Genomic DNA, 26097 nt, shown 5'->3' on the forward strand with positions numbered 1-26097 from the left:
ATGCATAAATGCACAAATGACTGCTCAAAATACTGTACTACCTGTTTAGCCATCTGAAACTAATATAGTATAAACATGAATTAAAAGGAAATAGCTTCTAGTGTGCTCAGCTATCTGTCCAGAGATTTGCACGAAAGAAAGCATCTTTCATTGAGGAAATTAGGAAATAGATTTGCTAGTGGAATTTTCAATATCAATTGACTAATTGCTTTCCCAGCAATCAAATTAATTTGGTAGTGCTAAAACACTGGATTGGCAAAAAAAAAGACATCAAAATCCTTCACCAAGTGGATGTAGATGTTTTACAGCCTGTTCCATTTTGCTACCTTTTTTAGAGATGCAGATCATTTTACAGATCATGAAACCATTAATTTTAGCTTTACTTTGTTGGAAGGGCAGACTAAACACCAAATAACACCCTCAGCCATCTTTAGCTTTTGATGAATCTTTTGAATTGTAAACATTTAACTATGACTTTCTGGATAAATTACTTTTTGGATAATCTTTGCACTGCATTAGTTAATTCTCAGCCATCCATGCAACAAAATTTTTCACTGTTGTCTACTGTTATCACTGTGTTTCACTGTTTCACTGTTATCTTTGCCTTAGGCTTGGTCAACACAAGTTTTATCTTCAAGAAGCTTTGCTGCTTTTGCAAAAGGGATAGGTTCCATTTTTCCTAGGAGTGCCCGTAAAGATGTCAGTTAGTAGCAACTGGGATTTTTTTCTCTGATACAAATTCATATGGGAAGCTGACTGAGTTTGACCACTTTGCTCTTGAGGGTGTGAAATGCCATCTACGGCAACATCAGATTTTAAAGGAGTGGGCTGTCTTTGATGCCTAAAAAAGAGGAACCAATTTCCTGCCAAGTACTACCCAGCCATGAATTAATCTGAAATCTGTCCTTCTACAACCTACTGCTATTAAACGTTATCTTATTAAGTAATGAGACCATCTGGGATATGAGCCATATGAGAATTAAAATTTTCTCCTAATATTAGCTCAATATTAATTCAATTTAGAATTTTTTGTGTTTATCTTTAGCGGAGTTTTGCTTTTGAAGCAATTTGGCTGTGGTTATTTTGACACATGTCCAGCTCTTTGTAGCACTGGTTTTGGAATTTACCTGTCTTAAAGACAAAACTGCTTCCTTCATTCTGTACATTTCCCAGGCTTCTCAGCTTTGCTAGGAAAGGCATGTTAAGTAAGACACATATGTCATGACCCTCAGTACAGTATTTGCTTCAATCTAATTAGTGGTAATATGCAACTGCTAGGATCAGATAATTGGATCTAAATTTGGTAAAGTCCCCTGATAGTCTTTACATACTGCCATTGTTTCTGTAATGGGCTGAGGCAGTGTTGGGCCTCCTCAGCTCAGATGTAGAGAGATATTTTGCGTTTCTCAGCTCTCACTGTCAGACATGATTAGGTGCCAATGCAGCTGGAAAGAAGACAAACAGATTTGGTTTTCAGATGAAAGTTAGAAACTACTGTGCACTGATATTCACTACTGAATAAAAGACTGGCATGGATTGCCTTATTAAGTACTCATTTGGCTCTCAGTCAAGGAACCTGATAGATTTTTTTACTATTGGTGAGGAACTAATTTTTGTTTATACTTTTTGTAATGACTCATCTTATGCTTGGGTCTTTTAAGTAAGAACTAGTGGAGGAGAAAAGAAGAATAGTAAAAATTTACAATCTCAAATCAATTAATACTCCAAAGAAATTTAGACCTATGTTTGCTCAGCCAGAATGGTTGAGCAGACAACAGATGCTCATCGATGTCGGAAATCTCAGGACAGATTTAATTAACTTTTTTAAATCCTAATTGTTTCTAGATCATCTACTGTGTTATCTCAGCAATTATTTTTTCCTTTTTCAAGCAGCCTAAAATGTAATATAAATAGAAGCTTTATACTTATAATGAGACTAATTTTTGTGGTTTTAATAAAAGCAAAGAAGCTTTTTAATTTTTTAGTGAGGAATTCCTTATAAGCTTTAGTAGATATAAAAAAATAGTAGAAAAAAATAAAAGACAAAAATATTGTGAGAAAAAAATGGTGTGACTTTTTCCATATTATTGGACCAGCTTCTCCTGGATGGTTTCCAACCAACATTGTACATGATTTTTAAAGTGTATAGCTGTCTGAAAAAGCAATTGGTCATGGTGGTTTAACTCTGGCCCACAAGTAAGCTCCTGCTCACTGCCTGCCAGGGGTAAAGAACCAGAGAGGAATCAGAAGAATAAAAGTGAGAGAACTCATGAGCTGACATTGAGATCATTTAATACATAAAGGAAAACAGACACACACAAGCAAAGCAATTTATGAAATTAATTCACGTCCATTGGCAGGCAAGCATTTAGTCATCCCCTGGAATGTGTAATGACTGCTTGGGAAGGCAAGCAATGAAGTTTCTAAGGCCTTCCTTCCTTTCCTTCCTTTCCTTCCTTTCCTTCCTTTCCTTCCTTTCCTTCCTACCTCCCTTCCTTCCTTCCTCCCTCCCTTCCCTCCCTTCCCTCCCTTCCTTCTCCTTCCTTCTCCTTCCTTCCTTCTCCTTCCTTCCTTCTCCTTCCTTCCTTCTCCCTCCTTCTCCTTCCACTTTACACACTGAACATGGCACCCTATGTCATGGAATGTCCTTTGGGTCAGCTGGGGTCAGCTGTCCTGGCTGTGTCCTCTCCCCTCCTGGTGTCCTCACTGAAAGGACAGCTGCAGAGAGTTTGGCTGTGTAAGCACTGTTCAGCAATAATGAAAACATCCCTGTGTTATCCACACTGTTTCTAGCACAAATCCAAGCACAGCCATGCAACAGCTGCCATGGATACAGCTGTCCCCGGAATGAAACACAGCAGACTACAACCAGATCACTGACACAGACTGGAAGCTTCTGCAATAGGAGTCTTTGGAGACTGAAACACAAAGAAAATTTTAAAAAGTTAGGCATGAGTTTATTTACATGTATATTTAATTACCAGGTACTCTATCAACAATTGAAAATCATACATAAATCCAACATTCTAATTAAGCCTTGGAAAAATAAGATGTTTTGCTTCCAACAGACTCGGATACTCACAGAGTTTGATGTTCTCAGCCTGTGACTGAGATGGCTCATTCAACTCATCTTCAAAGAGGGTAGTTAAAACCAAAGTTCTCTACTTTTTCTTCCCCAGGTTCCACTCTGTGTCCTTGGTGTTTATATGAAACCATTCCATGAGCTGAGACCAGTCTGGACCTTTTCCATAGGTTCTGCCTTCTGCAGGTTTTATCTTGCAAGAGATTGTCTGTCCATCTTCTTCAAATGGATGTTGCCTCTTTAGAGACCAACTTATGTTACTGCAGATATGATTTCTTCAAGAAACTCCAGATGTGAAATGTTATCTTAATATGTTTTTAAGCCAATATGATAAAATACTTCTAGCTTCTAAAATCTGAGGTTTTTGGCATATTGAGCTCCAAGACAGGCAAGGTAAGTTTGTAAATTGGTCTTCATGTTGTATGTGTTTTAGATAGCTAAAAATCCAGGTAGGATTCCCCAAACTAAGATTCTTTACAACATTTAAAATGCCAGTATGTTTATTTCTCAAGTTTATACCACCTGAGTTCAACAAAATTTTAATAGTTTTATATTTATAAAATCAAACTAAGGTGATGTAGGAATTTTTAGAAAGTCAATACTGAGCTTCTTCCCTTTTCCTTTCCCTTCCCCTGCCCTGTTTTCCCCTTAACCTTCCATTTTAACCTCTCCTTAGCATCTTCCTCCACTCAGACTTGCCTTCATCTCCTTCCTCTTCTGTATTCTGCCTTCAGTTTTTTACCCCTCTTCTCTTTCTTGTCTCTCTATAGCTATTTCATTGATGCTGCAAATTTTCCTAAACATTTGGAATATTTATGAAACAAACAGCCCCTCTTTTTGAAGAAAGCACCTGCCTGAGATAAAATTACATCCAAATAACTTAATTAAGACTCATAGGGGAAAAAAAAAAAGAGAGAACACAGGATAATTATAACTGCAGTGACAGAAGACAGAATTCATTCAAAACAAACTCTCACACAACTGTAGCAGAATGTAAAGATTAAGCATCTGGTAGTAACTCACAGCTAAGGTATGTAGGAACAACAAGGAGTGAATGCTACATCCCAAAAATTAAATAATCTGGTTTGGAGGTACTAGGAAATGAGCCTGTTACTTACAAAGATCCTGGTGTGAATTATTTGCCATGAATTTTAGGAAACTTTGGAGAATTTTTCTTTTTTTCACCCAGATGAAGATAACTTTATATGAAATAATTTCATATATATTAGATGTAAACAAATATATGGTCTCCAATTTATGACTTACTCTCCAAGAACCAGATAACGAAATGATACCAAGAATATCCAAACAGATGCTTCCAAGAGCTTCTGCATTTTTTCTGAATTTTTTAATTTATAATTTATTTTAAATGTTGTTTTCCTCACATTTCTGGATAGAATTACTCAGTGTTATTTACAAGCTTAATGTACAACACCACAGAAAAGCAAATAATGCTCAGCCCACTTGTAGGTTTTACTGAAAAGTCTCATGTTTCATATTCAGCAAGTTTTGCAGGGTTTATAATTAATATAATGTTGGCTAAACAATTTTAGTTCTTGAACTACATAAGTACCACTAAAGAGTAATATGTTACTGTCATTAGCCTGTGAATCTGTTTGAATGTGCTTAGGAGCATTTGCTCAAATTCAGTGTGCTAACCAAGCAAAAGCTTGGAATAACAATGACACTGAAATGCAAGGAAATAAGAGAGCGTGACAGCTCTTTCCAAAACTTGCAATCTCTAGCCATTTAGAAACCCATGTTATTGGAGATAAAATCATCATAATATGAACATCAATATAACATGAATTTTTATTAGATGGAAAAAGGATTGTTTTGAAAGGAAAAAATGTATTCTTTCTAATTGAAATCCACTTTTCTACTCATCAAAAATCTGTGTTTTGGGGTTTACCACAGAGCCACACAAATGGAGTATGAAAGCAGGATGAAAATCAGAGGATCCAGCTAAGTTACAAGGCTGATATCATTTTATTAGGTCTCATATGAGGCAAGAGATTTTTTTCTTCCCTCTCTTGTCAGGAAAAGAGAATAGGAAAAATCTATTCACATATTGAAAAAGGAGCAATCTCTTTACTAAAAGATTTCTGATAGAATTATTTCATATTCTATCTGAATATCTGAAGAAATTCAGAGCCCAGTTCAGGGACAGGAGGACAATTACTCCCACCCTTAGGGTTTGAGGAGCTGATTTAGCTGCCATGGAAGACAGGGCTACTATATGAAAAACTTTATTTTGTACTGCAGATTTGATGTATATCCATGCTGTAACATTTCTAAACCATCATGATCCTTTAAACACTCCTTCAAGTCAGGTTACTGCCACGAGTGGGCTTGTTGCCAGTGCAGCCAGCTCAGATTTCCTCAAAAGGCTTTATGCCCTCTGGATGGGAAGCTAATCTGTACTTGGATAATGTGATATTAACACTACTGCAGTTACAGGAGGAGCTGCAGAAAATACTTTAATATCCACAATACCATTCCTCATTTTTCTTTGGGCATCCTGCAGTAGACACCACCTTATACACCCCACTGTCATGGGTCTCCAGCTCCTCTTTGTGGATGATAACAGTGGCTGCAGCAGAAACAATTTGAGGGCCTCTACTCCAGCATTTTTCCTCAGCACCTCTTCTGCTTGTTCCTCTGAGTAACACTGCTAGCAACCAGAGGCTGTGCTCAGTGTTGACTTCAATCATGGATATGAATTTTACCTTCCATATGCTTTCTACAGCTACAGAGGTACCAAAGACTAAAGTTTCCTTCCGAAATTATGTGAATTTCTTGGTTGCAGCTGGGAACAAAAGTAACCCTCTGCAATCATTTTGTTGTTAATAATTCTGCCTTTAAGCAAATCCAGGAGGAGGAGAATAAGTATACACACTCTCCGAGATGTCTGCACATTCATGCCAAAAAAAAATCAGAAAATCCCTACACCAAATACTGTGTAAATTTTCAGAAAAAACCCACAATTGTGTATCCAAGCCTTTTGGAGAATATTTATGTATCAGAAGCATGCATTTGCAATCATGAAGGCTGTTTTGTATATTTATTACCAAAAAAGTAACAAATTTCTAGAACTTATTCAGAGCATAATTTCCAGTCACAGTTACTTGGAGTCCCTTTTTTTAATATTTGTCCAGAAAGCACAAGTTCATGCTCATTTCTGACTTTTTTTTCAAGTATCATACTCTATTTCTACAGTTAGTCAAGGTCTAGATATCATCTGGTACAAACCCAATGTTGCTAATGTCATTAGTTTCTGTCATGTAATTTCATAGTCTGTTAAAAAACAGAATTTAAAATTAGAGTAAGTGCAAAAGCATTCAGAAATGGAAGGTTTTTTTCTCAGCTGAAAAGGTCAAGTACTTGTAAATCTTTGTCAGAACTGAGGCGAAGCAAATTCACTGCAGTGGCAGCATTCCAGAAGGGTGGTGCATTTATTGCCAAGGTAGTGCTTGAGCCTTGATAGTGTGAAAAGCTGTAGCAGCTTGTAAAAATCATAAAATAAAAAAAGTATCTGTAGTCAGCAATGTAACATACCATTCAGGTATACTGAGTAATAAATTAATAAAGTAATGAAGGTAAACCTTTATTTGGAGTATATACTGAGGCATCAGAATATAAACAGGCAAAAGGTAAGGTGGCAGAAAGATTCTGGAAAACGTGTAAAAGGGTAATTCTACTCCAACAATGGCTAAACAGTTAACTAGTCTTACCATCCCTAGCTATCCATACTATGAATATGTATTTAGGATGAACATCCTGCATTACTTTTTTTAAAAGTATTTTAAAATTTCTTTTGCAGATGTTCAAAATGAGTTATAAATCAACACCATAGGTCTTTAATCCAGAAATAATTTTATCTTCTATGAGTAATGTAGAAGAATCACATAGAATCCCAGAATATGCTGAATTGGAAGGGTCCCACAAGGATTTTCCAATCCCAGCCCTGCACTGGTCATCCCAAGAATCACACCATGTACATTGTCTGAACAATTACTGAACTTTGTCTGGCTTGGTGCTGTGATTACCTCCCTGGGGAGCCTTTTCCAGGGCCCAGTCACCTCCAGGTGAAAAATATTTTTTTATATCCAACCTGAACCTGCTCTAACACAACTTCAGGCCATTCCCTTGGGTATTGGTGCTGGTCACCAGAGAGGAGAGACCTGCACCTGCCTCGCCTCTTCCCTTCAGGAGAGAACTGCAGGTTGCAGTGAGGTCTCCCCTCAGTCTCCTCCATGCTGGACAGACCAAGTGACCTCAGCTGCTCCTCACACAGCTTCCCCTCAAGGCCCTTCACCATCTCCATTGCCCTCCTCTGGATGGTCTCTAAGAGTTGAATACCATTTTTACATTACAGTGACCAAAATTATACACAATATTCAAAGTGAAATGGTACCAGTGCAGAGCAAAACAGAACAATCACCTTGTCCAGCTGGTGATGAAGGGACAATACAATGAAGGGATTCTTCCCAGATTAAAAGTAAAGGAAGGAATGCAAGAAAAGGAATCAGGAAATCATTTGTCTCTGTGTTTAAATCAGTAGATTAAATGACAAACAGCTTCTCTTGAAATTAGCATTGCTGATATAGCATTTAATTGTGGTCAAAAGTTTTATGGCAAAACATAGAAATAAGATTCAGTATCTTGTTTAAGCGGGTTACCTATTGACTGGTAACTAAATATTCCTCTTTTTGTTTAAACTTAAACTCTACAATTTTTGTTAATTCAACTACTGAAGGTATTTTACACATTCCAATTTATGCTTTTCTCTGAAATATCTGGCAATGGCCAGTGTCAGATATCAGGCAGATAAAACAACTGGTTTGACCCACTTATGAATAGCTAAGCATTTTCACTGTCAAATTTTGAGATGCTGAAACACTGCAGAGACTATATTTCTGAAACCAGTACCCTCCATTTTCTTCACATTACACACAGAGTAAAAAGGGGTCTTAACCCATGTCTTGAGAAGCAGTGATCTTTCCACCATCACGCTGAACACTTATTTAATGTGGTGAATTTGGGATGCTCCTACAAACAGCACCAATATTAGCAAACACACTAACTCAACTTGTTGTCATTGAAAACCAGATATTACATGGAGAAGCACTGAGGAAGGAGACAGTCCTCAGTGCTTTTTTCCTCCTCCTTTTTGCATCTGTAGACATTTTCAGTTTTGGAAGCATGATAACTGTTAGTGTTTCTTTCTTATTTTTTCTTCAGAATAAACAGATTCCTCTTCTACAGATGTCATTTTGTTCTTCGTTGGTGCTACACACGGACTTGGCACATTTTAGAACTTGGTAACTGTCTGCTCAGATGGTGACTGGTTCCGGAGTCAGATGCCTAAACCAGAGGCCTGAACTCTTCAAGCACTGCTCTAATTTGCTTCCAGGAATGGGACATCTACAACTTCGTGGGCAGCCTGCTCCAATGCCTCACCACCCTCACTGTAAAGAATTTCTTCATAACATCTAAAGTAAACCTGCCCTCCTTCAGTTTGAAGCCATTCTCCCTCACCCTGACATGCCCTTGTAAAAAGTCACTCTAGCAAACTTCTAGGCCCCTCTTAAGGACTGTTAGGCCGCAAAGAGGTTTCCCCAGAGCTTCCTCTTCTCCAGGTTGAACAAGCCCACCCAGCTCTCTCAGCTTATCCCCAGAGGAGAGGTGCTCCAGCCCTGAGATCATCTTCATGGCCTCCTCTGCACTCATTCCAGCAGATCCACATCCTTCTTGTGTTGGGAGCCCCAGAGCTGGACACAGCACTCCAGGCGGAGTCTCATGAGAGGGACAGAGGGAGAGAACCACCTCCCTTGACCTGCTGGCCTCATTTAGTTTGATGCAGACCAGGATGTGGGTGGTTTTCAGGCTGCATTTTTGTTATGTCAGTATTCAGGCCTCTAGGACAGTTATCCTCATATGGGAAAGTTCTGCCGTTCAAACATTCATTTAGGAAATGAAGGACTTCAAAGCCCCTCAGCTTTTGCAAATTCCAAGTTACACATAGACTCCAGATTTTTGTTTTGAACTATACCGTCAACATTTGTGAGATTAAATCCAATGCAATAATCACAAGGAAGCAATTTCCTTAAATATTGACTATCCTTCTTATTTTATCTGGTAAAAAATTAGCATCAAAAGACAAATCATTTGAGTCCTTTTCCTTAAATACAGTGTTTGAGGTCCACATACTCAAGCCGTAGGAACCTACACTCCTGCCTTTTCAATAGGCATTAGCCGTGATGCTCACCCTGTTAGAGGTACCAAGTTCTTGGTGCATAAATTTGCCTCTTCTTAGCATAACATGGGACTCTTGAGAACTGAAATATGTCTTTTACCTTACACATTCTTGAATAGCCGGGTTTCTATTTTAATTCTTTTGTGACTGACAGAATATTAGTAATGCTTAATGTTGAAATTATGTGCAAACAGGTAATTTTGTTTAAATAATAAATGGATTGAAGTTAACTGAACTGTAGAAGTAACAATAATATAATGTATTTGATAAACAATAGCTCATTTATATTTTATTTTTATAGTAAATTCACTTAATCTCTTTTTATTCATTTGCTCTCCAATATAACTGGCACTAAAGACCTCTGCCTCCAATAAACCACATGAAGAGAGACTTTATCCATAAACTAAAAACTGTTTAATATTGCTGTATTTTTAGTTAACTGACTGCTGTAAACTGAAGAAAATTTATAGAGGTTATATTAGATCAGACTTCTAAGTTCAAGACAGTATAACATAAGAAATCGTTTTAAATGTTAAATCAGCAATGACTCCACCTTTCTTTTTTGTTAAGCAGAGTAAGAATTCATTCAGACTTGTTCTGTATTGCTCTGGAACAATATGTGTTTCACTTTTATTTAGCTATTTCTCACAAGTTTTTCTTAGTCACTGCTCATTTTTTGTCAGTAATTCCCATAAAATCTGAAGACTTTTTTTCTCAATATGCAGATGTATTTTCATAGTAAAAGGAGAGAGAAAAGGAAATCTATAAAAAAGTATAATTCTTGCCTATTCAATTCTCTTCCAGCTAGTAACAAATAGATGTTTATATTCATTTATAGTAAATTTATATAATTGTTTTGCTGCCAGTTGTGTTGTGCTTTGATTTGCCAGATGGGTACAGCTTCTTAACTCTTAAAAGCAGAAATACTATCTTTGGATATATTTGCAGATTGTCTGGAAAAGTATTATTACTGAGGATATATTTAGCAGTCTTGAAAAGTATATGTAAAAAAGTTTTGGCATAGAATAAAAGCCTTACACTCATTTCATACTTTACCTAAGGGAAAAAGTGAAGAGCAACCTACTTGAGAATAAAAGCTTTGAAAAATGAATCCTGTTTTTCTCCATTTTTCATGTTTCCAAGTTATTTAGTTCATCTTCAATTATATCACACACTTCATGCCCAAGAGCAGGCCTGGATTCAACACAGGATTTATAATGAAACATTCTTTACTGCCAGATATCCTGGAAATCTTAGGCCATCTGGTTTCACATCATACTTGTAGCTGATTATCTGCTTAAGAATTAATTAGGAACACATGTTAAACTGTTGTGATAGCAAAATTGTTGACATTTGTCTTATATGTGTTTTGAAAAGCAACCATTTTCCAAATCAGCTTCCAAAATAAGATGAAGTCATGAAATAAAAGGCAAACTCTACTAGGATTAAAATGCATGCTCCTTGGCCAGGAATGATACCTAAAAGCATAATATTGTATTTTTCACTGTCTGAGTATAAAAATATGACAGAGATGAAGCTCCTTCCCACATCAGTTTATCTCTCCCCTTCATATAAAAGATAAGTGTAGCTTAAAATCTGGAACAAAAACAAAACAGCACAATGCAAAGTAGGAAATACAATAAGACCCAGATGCTTCAGGATAACTGAAATATATATTCATTTTCTCAGCAGAGTTAGTTGTCTTTTAATTTTTAAATGGAATATATACTTGTGGAATTTATAGTTAAATAATTACCCATAGAAAAACACCAAATATGTAATTTTCTAAAAATCACACCTGGACTCAAAAACTACTTGTTTTTTCTCTGGGGCTTTTTAAGACAAAGACTATCAGCAGCCTGTGTGAGTACAAACAGCAAATTATTGTGACAAAATAAGTTATTGCACATCAAATGTGTGACTGCCACAGACCACTTGTTTGCTCTGAGTCACTGAGAAATAAGATGCCTGAGCAGCTTCAGCTATCACCAGAGAGTTGGAGGTGGTGGGGGGTGTGAATATTTGTAAGAACATGGCTCAATTAGAATGAAATATCCTGAAACAGTAAGAAATAAAAAATATTTAAATTATGACCTCCAAAATTTTTTATCAAACTGTGAGTAGAATCAGTCATATGATAACATTTTTAATTAAGATATTAATAAGTTGTTTAATAAAAAGAAAAGGAAAGAATGCGTTCTATCTCTGATATTAATAACCTTGCTCTACAGAAATAAAGGCAACATGAAACACTAAAGTTTTAAATTCAAAGGAGTTTTCACTTCTAATATTTAATAAAAGCATCTTTTTTAAAATAGTGTTTTGAAATCTAGTGTTTTGCCTTTCCGTCTCTTTAGTCCATTTCTTTCCATAGGAGTTAAACATTTTAAATTTGTGATTATATAAATAACCACAAATGAAAGACTTTTAGGCCCTATTATGTGCAACTGCTTGCTAATATGTATTCTTAGGTCTCTGTGTACAATAGTAAGCCAGAAGGCAGCATGAAAACTTCTCTTTGCAAAGATGGATAATTTCTGCAAAATGGTAATTCTTGTGGAGCATTTGGTTTTGTACACTGTGCTGAAGGTCTAATTTTTTTTCCTGAGCAGCCTGGGATAATGGAACGACTATTTTCCAGTTTACATAAGTCTATCTCCTACCCTCTTCTCACTTCCTTGGGTGCAGTATTAGTGCCTGACACCACTAAAATATCATTTAAACATAGACAGACACATCAATAGTTACACAACTTATGCCAAGAACTTTAACTACTTTTTAAATGAGTGAGAAGAAAAATGGTGGCATTTTTAGCAGCCTTATGTAGAGGATAAAACAAAACACAAATCAGAAAATCTAGTGCTTTTACAGAGTTTGCAATTCATCCTAAATTGTTGTTCCATCCTGAGTAGCATTTACAACTCTGAAGATTAAATGCAATCCGTAAAGAAATTTTCAACTGCTATAGATATCAGTTAAGGGCTGGAGAAAGCAAAGATCACAATTACATACATGTATATATTTATGAATATACACACAAGCTTGCAAATTCCTTATAAACAGTATAGGGATTTATGCATCTTAAAAAGTATAAATTGTTATACATTATCTATATTACCTGATTAGTTATATGAAATATAACAGTCTTAGTTCCATCAGTCAAAATACATTTAATTGCCCTACTCAAACAAGTCTAAAGCATCATAAACCACTGTATCAAATCCTTCCCTGTGCCTAATCTTCCTCTAACAGTGGAAAGATGTCACACTTTCTTTACTATGTTACTATGCAAATGCCAGACAATCTTCCATGTATTTACTTCAGCTGTGATATGCAGCAAGACTTAAACAGCCAAAACCTGCATTCATTATGTTTCTCAGGTAAGGAATAAGTCCCAGTCTAGTCAAATATAACACGTGCTTAAAAATATGAAAATTACTAAATATGATGTGGAGAGGTGGAGACAGATCTATCTGCCAAAGATATACAGGAACACCCACATTAATAGACTTGTCATCAGAAAAAGGAAAAAAAACCTATTCACTTAAGAAAGTCTGATGTCTTCTAGGCTTACACAGTAGTTGATACAAAAAGGATTTGCTATTTTAAATGGATCTATGAATGACCATTAGTACTGTCTTTTTACTGACATTTTTACAGTCTTTTTACTGACATGCTGACTTTTTTTTCCCTTATTCTCTCTCCAGAAAGAAAAGTAATAGTGTCATGTAGTACAAGTCAAGGATTCAATTTAAAAGAACTTCTCCAGCTGATTTGTCATATTAAGGCATTAATGTTTTCACTGAAAAAGTTGGATAGAGAACAAGAAAAAAGATGTGGTGAAGTCACACTTCACTCTTCATAAGAATAAGTCCATTATTGTAAATTGATATTTCTCTTTCACCGGTGCCCATCAAGTGAGAGCATTTCAATCTCAAGTGCAGATGAAGGCACTTCTTTCCTTTCAACTGCTATTATGCAGCTTATCATCATGATTATTGTTGAAAGATACTATAATTATAAAGATTAATTAGTAGTCAGAACAATAGAACCATGTATCTTACATTAACATTATATCAGGTTCCAAGAATGAAGCATTCAAATCACAATGTTTGATAGGTCAGACAAGAATATGAAAATGTATTTTTTTGTTATTACAAAGCCTTTGTACTGATATGTAAAAATGGCAATGAGTCATCTTCTGTCTCTGCATAAGGACATCTTTTTATGTTTGTAAAAGCTCTTTAAGTGTTAATTAGGTAAAGACCCATCAAAAATCAAATGCAGAACAATTAACACTCATGCTAACTGCTAGGGAGAAATAAAAGAACATATTTGGCAGTATGTAGCCTCTTACTGAGGTGATTTACTTGAAATTAGGGCACACTACAGTGCTTTACTATGAAAGTATTCAAAACGCCTGAGTTTTAGCTTTTCCTTTTTATAAATTAATCATTATTCAAGCAGAGATGAGAAGTTCTTATCAAACACAGCTGAATATATACTATGTGTGAATATATACATTGTTTATAGGAAATAGATATTTCCTAAGCAAGCTAAAACATTTGGAAGTACTGAGCAACATAGCAGCAATTGCAATCAAAGATCAGGTATTAGTCTGAGCATGTCGTTCATGTTCTTTTCTAATATCAAAACAAAAGAACAGCTGAACAGTGACAATATGTTGCATTTCTGCTGTTTTTTTCTGAAAGCTCTTTGCAAACTAATTTATTACCCATCAAAATATTTGCTATATAAACTCAAAAGGCACATACACAAATAAAATTACTTCTGCATGTCCTTTGTAGCAATTTGTTCACATTTACATATGATTCTCAGCTACCTGATATGATGAGTAAATTGATTTTGAGAGGACAGTAAACAGCCATGAGGAGCAAGAAGACTGAATTTCTTATAAAGATTATTTTACAGGCCAGAAATGAAATGGGATTCATCAAAATTTCAGATATCTTCTTGTGAGGATCTTGCAATGAGAGATGGCAAGGGAACTCAATGATAAAATAAAATGCTGACAATAGATTTTATATCGTAGAGGGTTCTGTAGCAAGAAAAAAACACAGAAGACAGCAGCTAAGATCCAGACAAGATTATGACTGATAGAAACAATTAATAATTGAATAGATGGCCTTGTCCCAGTTTTATGCAAGTGATACCTGATATTTCTGATTATAAATTCATTTTCTATTCCAGATATCATCCATTTTTTTGCCAGTTATTGGGTTTCATATCCAATACTGGATATTAATTTAAATTAAGTAACTTTAAAAATAATTAGCACTATTGAGAGTATTTAACTCTGAAGTCTGTTTTATGTTGGAAACTGTTCTATTTTATCAAAGGATGCATTTACACCTCCTGCACATTTTATGGAACCATATATTTTGTAAAGTACACTTTTTACACTTTAACTTAAGAGCTTTCATCTGCAGGGCTTTGGTCAGTCAGAGTTTTTCTAAAGTATTTCTTCAAATTCTTTGCCTTCTAAACTTAATAAGATTATCCAAATAAATTAATATCTATAGAACTTCCGTATCTTCTTTAATTTTCCTAATGAACTACCGAAGGTCGAAGATGCTTTAAGCGTACCTTCAGTTAAGCAGTGATGCAAGTCCAAGGAGACATGAGAGCTATCTACATTTTATAATCTTCTCCCAGGAGCTCTAGCCCTACTCACTTCAAAGTTCCAGAACTGCAGTTCATTCATTCCCTAAGCAAGCTAACAAGGAGATTTCTATACCTATACCTATATATATTCATTTCAGATAAAGTATTTATACAGAACTTGATCAGAATGTTAGAACTGCTGCTTCCTGAGAAGCCCAAATAAAAGCTCAATTACAATACGAAACACAGAAGTGTAAAGTAATTACTGAGTTCATCAAAAACAAATCTAATGCTTTCTTCCAACCTCCACCATCACAAATTTCATAATAAGTGAGGCTGAGCCTGAAGGCAACTGTAACTTCTCTCTCACCTTAGAGGCTGGGTTTGACAGCTGACTGTCATTGCTTCAAAGTCCTCAGAGAGCTGGCAAATGAGATACATTTTCCTGCTAAAAGCACCTGTGAAGACAACAATAAATTAGTCATTCTTCCAGAGGAGGGGGGAAAACGGAGCAATTAAAGGTAGTCACTGACTTGCAATTAAGGGTAGTTTCACTCTTTCAATTATGAAAAAATAAATAAGAATTATATTAGAGTTATTGCTAAAAATCCTTAACCTCCTTAACTGTTTACTTGCTGTATTGGATAGATAAACTGCTATAATTAATGTTACTAGCTGATATAGTTACTGTTCAGTTACAGTTTTAAGCTTAGAGAATTTGTGATATTTTCTGTTATGAAGGCAAGAAATCAGAAAAATAGGAGAGAAGGAACTGCAAACTGCAGAAAGGGGTCAAGATGGTTCGTTTTAGAAAAGTAAGTGCTTGTAAATAACTTCTACTACTCTTCCTCTTCATATTGTTTCTGTACAGTCCATATCCAATGCTTAGCTTAAAAGGAAACTGAGTACATCCTGGTTTTGTGTTGTAGCCTCCAGAAGACATTTATTCTACTTGTGCTAAGTGAATTTCTACTCAGACTAAGAGCACACTCTGACATTATGAGTTCATATAAAAGCCTATGCAGCAGATGACCAGCTTTTCCAAGACTAGAAGAAAAAGACTTCTTTGTGTTTGATCCAAACCAAACTTCCAAGGGAGCCCCCTATCCTAGGTTTTTAATAATAATTTCTTGACACTAGCCTGGGATTTCAATAAAGCTGTATTATAAATATCCAGTTTTAGCATTTCTCAGAGGGAATGAATTTCTGGCTTCAGTTAGGGAATCTGCATGGAAGAAATGTGTCTGAATCTATTCAGAAAATTGTCAATCAGATAAATTTTGACAAAGTGTAAGGTTCAAATTACATCACATATTTGCGTATATTAAATCATCAGTACTTTAGAGCTAGAAATACTTCTGTGTCAGCTGTCAAGGTCTATTCTGAAGTTTAGACAAGAGATAACTGAGGAGCAGAAGCACATCTCCAGGGGAACACAGCCTAAATTCAAAACATGTTTGCAGTGAGCCTGTAGGGGAAGGGACACAGGTGTACATTCAGCATGAAATATAGTGACATTTTCTTCTCTCCCTTAAAATTGTTATATTAGTTTACAATAAGGACTCCTAACAGGGTTACATATTAGGGTAGCTTCACATTCAGGACGATCTCTATAACATTGACATTTTTTTTGTCAGAAACAACTCTCTCAGAATATATACAAGTTGAGTTAAATTTATTTAATTTACTTGAAAAAAGAACCACAAAAGAACCCAAAAAGCAAATAAAACAAAACAAACAAAGAAAACCCAGCCATACAAGCAACAAGAAAAAAAAGCACTTAAAGATGTTGAAAGTCCATTAAAATTTTCAAAATTGACTTTGGCAAGAAATACTAGCACATTCCTTTCTTGGAGAACTCAATGTGTGCTGTGAAGATCCCTAAAAGGACAATGAACCCTGGAGACATTTTTTGCAGCCTCTACCTTTCTTGGTACCTTTCCTTACATTTCACACAATTGTTTGGCCAAAGATATAAGATATCCATAAGCTTGTCACCTAGCTCCCAGAGAATTTTAATGCATTGTGTGTGCAAGTATATGAAGAAAGAAGTGTCTGCATAATCAAAATACACACCCCCATTGAACCACCGTGTCCATGTTTGTACCCTGTTCTCATTCTTCCAACTCATCCCCTTCTCCTCCTTCTAGTCTTGTCTCCAAGACATCCAGCACAGCTGGTTGATATAAAAATCTAAGAGGAATCAATAGGCTGAAAGATTACATTCCACTGCCTTTTCAAGCAACCAGTTCATACAATCTGATTTTAACCATATAAAGATTTAGGAGGGGAAAACAAAACAAACACTCCTGATTCTTAGTGGATTTTTACATCCCAATTACCTGGACAAACCATCTACATCAGCTAACCTACCAAGAAAATTTCATTTCCTAAACCAATATGCACTTTAGTATTCAAAGAAAAGATAAAATATTATTTTTCATGTGTTGGGGTGACCTTGGCTGGATGTCAGGTAACACTAACCCACTCTATCATTCCCCTACCTAAACCAGGCAGGGGAGAGAAACCATAACAAAAGGCTCGAAGCTGAGGTAAGGACAGAGTGAGATCACTCACTGATTGGGCAAAACAGCTCAGAGAATCTGATTTATTGCTAAAAAAATCATTAAAGGGTAATAATAAGTAAAAACAAATCTTAAACCACTTTCTTTCCACCTCTCCATTCTTTCCAGGCTCAATGTCATTGACACACTGTCAGGGGTGCCTCACCATGCTCTTCCCCACAGGCTGCAGAGGAATCTCTTCTCTGGCATCTTTTCCACCTCCCTCTTCACTGACCTTGGTGTTTGCAGAGCTGTTTCCTTCACACATTCCCCCTCCTCTCTCCTGGCTGCTGTTGTGCAGCATTTTTTCCCACAGGCACTACCACCTTAGTACTTTTAGATACTTTTCCCACAGGCACTAATACCACCACTGCTGGGCTCAGCCTTGGCCCCTTACAGGTTCCCCTTGGTGCTGCCCCCATTGAAATCAGGGGAAGCAGCTGACATTTTCTCCTGGAAACCACCCCTGCAGCCAAAACGTTGCCATGCAAGATTGTTGTAAATGGACCAGAAAATTGCCATCATAGCTGCAGAAGGCAGTCCTTTACTGGACACATTGACTTGTTAGCCTGAGAGAAAAAGCTAATGGGAACGAAGAATCTGTGGGACTTCAGTCCTCTTCAGGGAAAGACATTTAAGGATAATCAATTCAATAAATGCTGTTCTCATATGGACGCAAATTGAGTGAAATTTGTCAATTAAACAGACAAACTGTGCCTTGAAGAATCTAAACAAAGAGAAACTGAATCAGGTCCACTGAAACATCCTCATCAGGTTCCCTAAATAGATGACTAGGATAATTAATTTCATTTTATCTACAGACTGTTAAGAATTATCCCTTATTACACTGTGCAGAGCATAAAGCTGTCTATGCTACCAATTTAACAAATTCAATTCTTTCAAGGTTTTTATTTTTCTCTGGTCAGAGTTAAAAATAATGTATGAGATTGTCCTCATCACATTCCGTTCTAACTGCCCAATCTCAAAGAACATTAATCTGCTGTCAATATTGACCTACTCTAGCCACAAATTCCAAAAAGTCCTTAACTGAGGCAACGGACAGTGGATTTTTAGGAAATTCCTAAGTCCTCGTGACTGTCATTCCACAGCATAATTGTTGCCTGTTGGAAGCTGAAATAAAATTCAGACTACCACCACAAAACCCCCATACATCAGACACTCGAGTTTCAGAGTAGGATAAATTGCAGAGGTCCTCGGTAAACTGGGACATCTCTGTTGCACAGTATTATAAAATGCTATAGAACAATGTCTCTGCACAGCCTGCCTGGAACAAGAGTGTTCATGAATATTTGTTTCCATTTTCAAATGCCAGTTTTGAGCTATTACATACTGCAGCCATCATCTAGACTGTCTGAGTGATTCTTTCTTTAAAAGAGTGTGCTGACTTACACAGGTGGCAAGAAGCTTGAGGACCGTTCAGTAAAAAGACAAAAAAAATCCTTTGAGGCCCCAATGTTGTAAGAAATAGTCAACCTTCAGTATAAACTAATACTTTCTCACAGCCAACTCTTCCCTCAATCTTTTTTTTCCTCAACACTAAATGCCTGAGTTCCAAATACGATCAATTCTTTTACTGTATCAGCTGACTACGCTCAAATGTTATCAGTTCTTTTTAAAGGAGCCTGCAAGGGAAAAAGAGGCAGATTTCTAAAGAAATATAGAAGATTTAAAGGTAACAGAAAGGACAGACAATGTCCTTGGACATATGTGGTCACCTACAAACCTGTACAATATGTGAAGTTTGGAAATTCTTTACACCGCAACAAACCACTGTATGTTAATGAAAGGATATTTTGGGGAGGCCTGGAGAGAAATGGAGTCTGAATTCTTGAAGCCAAACTTTTAAAAAGGTAGCAAGTTCTAATTAAAGCTTTCTAAACTTGTGGAAACTTTGACATTTCCCAATATCACCATTGATCACATTGACATTGAAGCAATCCTGAAATGAACACAACAATTAACATTGCTTTAATCACTATTATAAACCTCCTGAGAGCAGTCACTGCAATAAAATTGGCATATTAAATATATGAAAAAATAATTGCAGGTGCAACTAAACATGACTAATGATCAGACAACAGCTTCCACATGAAAAGAATATTAAACAGTTTTGCACAGTTGTCAGAGCCAAGATTGTTAACATATTGGCTTGTTAGAACAGAGCACAGGGCAGGAGGATGGAGAATCTCCATTAAAGTCCTATTTGTGTGCCGTTTCATAAAATTTTCCATGCATGTTTAAAGCATAGATGTTTGTAAACTTCACAAAATGTATGGAATGACAGTCTGATAGGCATCATCTGAGTCTCTGTGTGGCAGTTTTCTTATGAACTTTAATGTACTACACAATTTCCTTTATGGAAATGAAGATCTGGTAGACTTCTGCTGGAGGTTATTTTGTAGATAATGACATCTAATCTCTGCAGGACTGCAGACAGTGTTGTAAGCTTGCTGTTTTATGGCTAGGACTTACTTAAATGTTATAGGATCACAGAAGGGCTTGGGAAGAGACCCAAAGCCTGCCAGGGCCAGGGACAGCTTTCACTAGAGCAGGCTGCTCAGGGCCCCATCCAACCCAGCCCCGAACATTTGCAGGGAGGGGACAGCCATAACTGTTCCAGTGCCTCACAGTAAAGACATTATTTCTAACATCTAATCTGAAGCTGACCTCTTGCAGTTAAAGCCATTCCCACTTGTCCTGTCCTTGATGCTCCTGTAAACAGTCTTTCTCCATCTGTCGCATAGGTCCCCTTTAGGTTCTGGAAGGTCACAATAAGGTTACCCTGAAGCCTCCTCCTCTCCAGGCTGAATAAACCAAATTCTTTTAGCCTTTGAATAGGTGTCTGATTATCTTGTGGCAAGTTTTTTGGGGTTTTTTTTCAATATAAAACTATGTAAAATAAAGATAAAAGGTAAACATTTCTGCCAATTGGTAAATGAAGAACCATATGAAGTTGTAAAATTTTTCCTCTTTATAGGTTGAAAGAGAATTATTTTTAAAATTATCTCAAGAATAGTTTAAACAAAGTCAAAAATACCTACAGAAGTAATTATTATATTTTTTTCTCAATTTTTGTAGTTCATGAGGAATTAGATATCTGATTCACATTGCTTTTAATAACTTTGTACAGCTATTTTTATAGAAAGCTCAGTGTGTTCCAATGCCCATAGCAGTATGAACACATTGCACTGAGTCTTCTTTCGGGCGTGACTTCAAAATATTTAACAAGTTCCTTAGGCAGACATTACTTTTAATTAATATCTATATGTGGAAAATTTATTATGGTACATGACAAATGTTTTATGTGTCTGTCCTTAATGATATATAAGTAAGTTTTACAAATGGAAATAACTGCATATACTTATATTGTTATATGTGAATAAAAAAGAAAATTCTTGCTAATCTAAGGAGGCCAACATTTCAGCACTATATCAAACTTCTCAATTTAATGTCTCAATGAGAAGCAGCTCACCTTAGAGCACCTAATTCCTGAATTTAAAATTGAAATTCATGCTTTCATTCCATCTTAATCCTGCAGGTCTTCCTAACCATTGCCATTCTGATATAATTTTTTCAACAGAAAAGCAGATTTGAATAATTTTTATTTGAAATTTTGACTGAACACATGCAGTTTTAGCACTGTCCTTGGGCTATTAATATGTACAAGGGTAAAATTACATTCAGCAAATAATTTCATGCTGACAAACTCTTACATTCTACAAACCTTAAAAATTGTATGATTTTGGTAAAGAAGAATTGGGGTATGGTTGTTTATTTCCTTCCACTGTCCTTCTGTTTTTCCCCCCCATACACTGGAAGTATGAATCCTTTAATACCACTGAACATTTTTGAAAAAGCTTTGTCAAGATCAAGGGGGCAAAACTGGGATTTTTAATGCAATATAGAGGCAATCAGAATTTACATTGTTTTATTTCTAATTATGGTCATAAATTCCTTCTCTTATAGATCTATTAATAGTCTCATGCAATTTTCAATAAAAACCTTCATTTATAAATGTCTTTGGCAGTGAACCCAAACTAGTTTTAGTCACTTTGCAGGATGTAACAGGGATATGAGAGATTACAATGCAAATATTTCCATAGCAGAGATATAGACTAAATTCTATATTTTTATGGACACTTGCAAGTGAAAAAAATTTAATAGAGAACATAGAGCTAAAATGCAGGTTAAAATTTTAATTTTACACTGTACATTATTAAACTGAGATTTTATTTACTTCAATATGCTTTCAAGTACAGTAATGTGGGATTGACAATCTATATACTAATGACTTCTTCAGAGACACTGCAACAGTGAGTACACATTTCCTGTTCCACCATCTCTTTACACTGTCGCTCACATATTTTGGGATATCAGTTCTTGTCATTGAAAAGCTGTGTACTTTGTAAAAGGAAGAAATGTTGCATTTAGAGGTCAGGGATAAAGCAAGGGCTTAAGTAAAAAGGAAATATTTTCACATACACACATGAATACATATGGAAATGGAAAAATTTAATGTTAAGAAAAAAAAGGATTGGTTTAAATCCTTGGCTGTGGGAGAACTTGCTTATTCAAAAATTTAGAAGGGTTCAGCATTTAAAAGCTTAGTTGACTAGTGTGAAGCAGAGGGATTTTTCTGTTGTTTGGTGAGTGTTTTGTTCAAGGTATCAACAAATTACTCTGGAAAGGTGAATTATTCAGTCAGATCAGTACTTCTGGAATGAGGGGTACTGTTTCTTCTTTCAAGGGTAGCTGCACATCTTGATGAGGGAAGTTTCAGACACACAGGACTCTCATATACAGAATAATAAGATTATAATAAAAATAACGTATTCATAAGAATATTCTTATGTTATGTAAGAATAAATAAGTCATATAAAGGAGCTACAAGTCTGAAGCTCATACTGAGACAGATTTTGGAGAAAAACAATAGACAGCACTGAGAAGTGATGTAAAGGAAATTCCCAAGGTATTAGACTAAAGTTCTTGAATCAAAACAAGTCAGAGCTGGCTGAAACAAAGTTTGAAAACAAGGACCTATTGTAAAATAATATAGTAGGTAATGGGTAAATTACTGATAAACTGATTCTCTTTCTCTCTGGCCAGATTAGTTAAAATCAAAAATGTTAATTATTGGAATATGCTTCATAGCAAAAGTTCTGCTTGATTTGTGGTCCTATTTTCTTACATGGTTCTGTCTACAGTTAATTACATTACTATGAGTGTTGGCAAACTCTGACAGAACCGTATGTACATAGGTGTAGAGATTTTTCCTTCTCTACTACTGAGTGTTTTGATTGCTTTTTTTTCTTCTTTAGCCTAGACTTTTGTTCACAGGCCAGTTAGCAAACACTTAGAGCTAAGGGGATGAATTATTTTTTTACTTCTCACTGATGAGATCATTTATGTAAGAAATATATGACTTTATATAGTATTTAATGAATGGCAATAATATCATGTTCCATAGCTTTTTTTATAATTATGACTTTTCAATTTGTTGGATTTGAATCCGTGATTATATCAAAGCGGAGATTTTTTTGTCTTAGTTAATAATGTCCCTTTCAAAAATAGCTATGATATTTTAAAAAAAAAGTATATATATATAAAACCGTAACCCAGTAATGTTAGGAAATTGGAAGTTTAAACAGGCTCTGATAAAATAGGCATTAATGAAAACAATTTCCCTAAAGGAATGAAATAAGCCAAGGAAGGATCCGCAGCTAGGACCAACTTGCTTCCTTGAACAGAAGCAACCATTCAAAGCCAAACAGTATCTGATGTACTTGTTTTATCAAAAATATTTTTCCTTTTTTTAAAATTTTTCTCTTTTCTTTTTGCAAGATTTCCTCATCAAAAGTATCATCTGATCATAAGCGTGAGGGAACCAAGGTAAAGAATTACCCATATAATTGCTACCAAGAGAGAAGATGTTCATTTACAACCCATAACAATTATGTAGATAGACTGTAGGCATAATAAACAGCCACAGGAGGGAGGGAGAGACAAACAATTACTCTAATGGAGAGGGAGATGTTGTGATTAACATTAAATGCTGCTCACAGTGAGAGATCTGCACTAAGAGTGACACACATGACAACTACATAAGACACGTGCCTGCTGGGGAGGCAGGGCAGTGAGCACATAAAATACAGTTTTCTGCATCAGTAAAGGTAGCTCCCTATAATTATGAAGTTGTGAAGTATATCTACTTTCCACCAAAGCCAGAGCAATTTGTTCAACTTTCCTTTTTAGTATCATTTTCAGTTAGGAAATGAAACTGACACTGTAAGTAGTGGTTAGAAAGGGAGTGAAAGAGGCATGGAGAAAGGAAGGAGAAGAAAACCCAGCACAAGAATACCGAGACAGGCAAATTTGTTTTGGCTACTCATTACAGATCATACTGAAAAGTAAAAGCTCATCATTTTGTCATCAATCTGTAGACACAGACATATTTTTCCATGCAAGTGCTTTCAATAATTGGTATATTATTATCATTTCAGGTAGAATACAGTGGCCCTTAATGTGAGGTTAATTAATAAGCATGTAATTAGGAAGGAAAACTTGATCTATTTGCAAGTGCTTACAACTGTAGGATTTTCATATCAAATTCCTGGACATTAAGACACTAAATAAATGCAAGATTAATACAATGTACTTATCTAAACAGGAAGCATATTCATCTAGGATGCATATATTATAGATTTACTTATATATTTTAACAAAATTATGCACAAGTTCACAAATGTGGAAAGTAATCTGAAATGGAAGACAGAGCTGTCTTCCTCTAAATAATAATTCATTGTAAGAAGTTAATGAAGTTTTTAAAGAATGTAAGCTTGAAGTACTCTTCAGGTAAAACCTTTGTTATTTAAAGCAAGAAAAGTCTTCTTAGTAATAGAGTTCACTCAACCCAGTGTTGTAGCTGGGTTGAATGAACTGTATTGCTCTCCCTCACATCTCATCACTTATCAATTTGAATTAAATTCAACATTCAAGGCTAACTTGGAATTAAGACAAAGATTTTGAAAGTAGATTTTCATTATCCTGAAAAGAACACCCATATGTAAGACTAAAAGTGTAAATAAGGGAACATGTAACAAAGCTGACAGTACTTAACCATTATCATTTGATCAAAATTTGATGTGTTGATGATAGATTCCCATTTCAAGTGCTGATTTAGCAAATGTTTTGGTAGTTTTACTTCTATATCTCTGGATAGAGATAAAATTCTAGTCTTCAAAGAAAATAAAATCTAAAGACTGGCAAAAACAATTTTGGTCAAATAAGAGGCTTTAAAAGTGTAAGGAAATAGAGAGATTTTTTGTTCTATTCTGATCTTCAACTATTGGACTTGAATTGATTAAGATTACTTCTCTGGCCTCACTGAATTGCAGATGTTGAGAAAAAGAGAAAATTTCAAAAGTAAATCAGACACAAATGCTAACTTAGACTGATTCATGTAGCCTTTCACTTCTGTGAGAGCCCTAAAAGTCCTAGGCAATGAACCTGGATGGTTCTCTCACTGTCTTCCTCTCAACTGGCAGGGTGCTTTTTTCTTGGTTTTACTGTCCTTACATACAGATATGAAAAGAACTTATTCTACACATCCCAATATTTTACTTTGTGCTTGACTGGCATGACAGAGTTAGGTGTAAAGAAAGGAAAAGTTCATTTTCCTGACACCTTGTTCACCTTCCTAGATGTTATGTCTAACGGATGCGCACCTTCCTTGGTTTGTTCTGTATGTTGCAGTGGTGAGCAAATCTCAAGATGATGTTCTCATAAAATTTTACTGTCTTTAAAATCTACTGGATTTTGGATACTACTGTTCCTCTTTAGGATATTATTCTCAGACAACCTGATCTTCGACTTCCATATGATTTAATTCCGAAAGCAGTTTTTTTTAATCTCAGGCAAAGTGCACATCTCAAGCTTTCCACAGAATGTTTAGAAAAAGCCAATACTGCCAAGACGCAGAAGATGACCAATACAGTTTTTAAAACTGAATAGTGAACATGATATTACCAGTCTTCTATTATTTTCATCCTCAGGTATTTACATAGTATCTGATTTTGATTTCCCTTTTTTAAAACAAAACAGAATAAGATAAAATAAAAATAAATCTGTCAGCTTTTGTTAATTAGGAGTTGATTAATCAAATTTGCTGCAACTCATTTTGCAGATTTTCCTCTGTTGAAACTGATCTTGCATTTAATTAATGGATGATAGTGCTGATAACAAGGACATTTTAATCACTCAGTGCTGATGATAGATGGTTTGCCTGTTTAATTGAATTCTTACTTAACAGCATACTGTCTTTGAGAATGCTGTGATTTGGATTCAAAAACAGAAGGCACATAGTTGGGTGACCTGAAAATCAAGTTTATTTGTTGGAACTGTTACCTCGTAGCGTAGAAACTACTGACCTTATTTTCCTACTTCAATTGGAAAATTGGTAATTTTCCATCAAGTTACCTTTTTCTCCCCTTGCTTATCTGAAATTTTATGTGTAAAATAATGAAGAACAGAGTATACATGGACACTGC

This window comes from Zonotrichia albicollis, chromosome 6 (assembly GCF_047830755.1).
Source record: "Zonotrichia albicollis isolate bZonAlb1 chromosome 6, bZonAlb1.hap1, whole genome shotgun sequence".
NCBI classification, from domain to species: domain Eukaryota; kingdom Metazoa; phylum Chordata; class Aves; order Passeriformes; family Passerellidae; genus Zonotrichia; species Zonotrichia albicollis.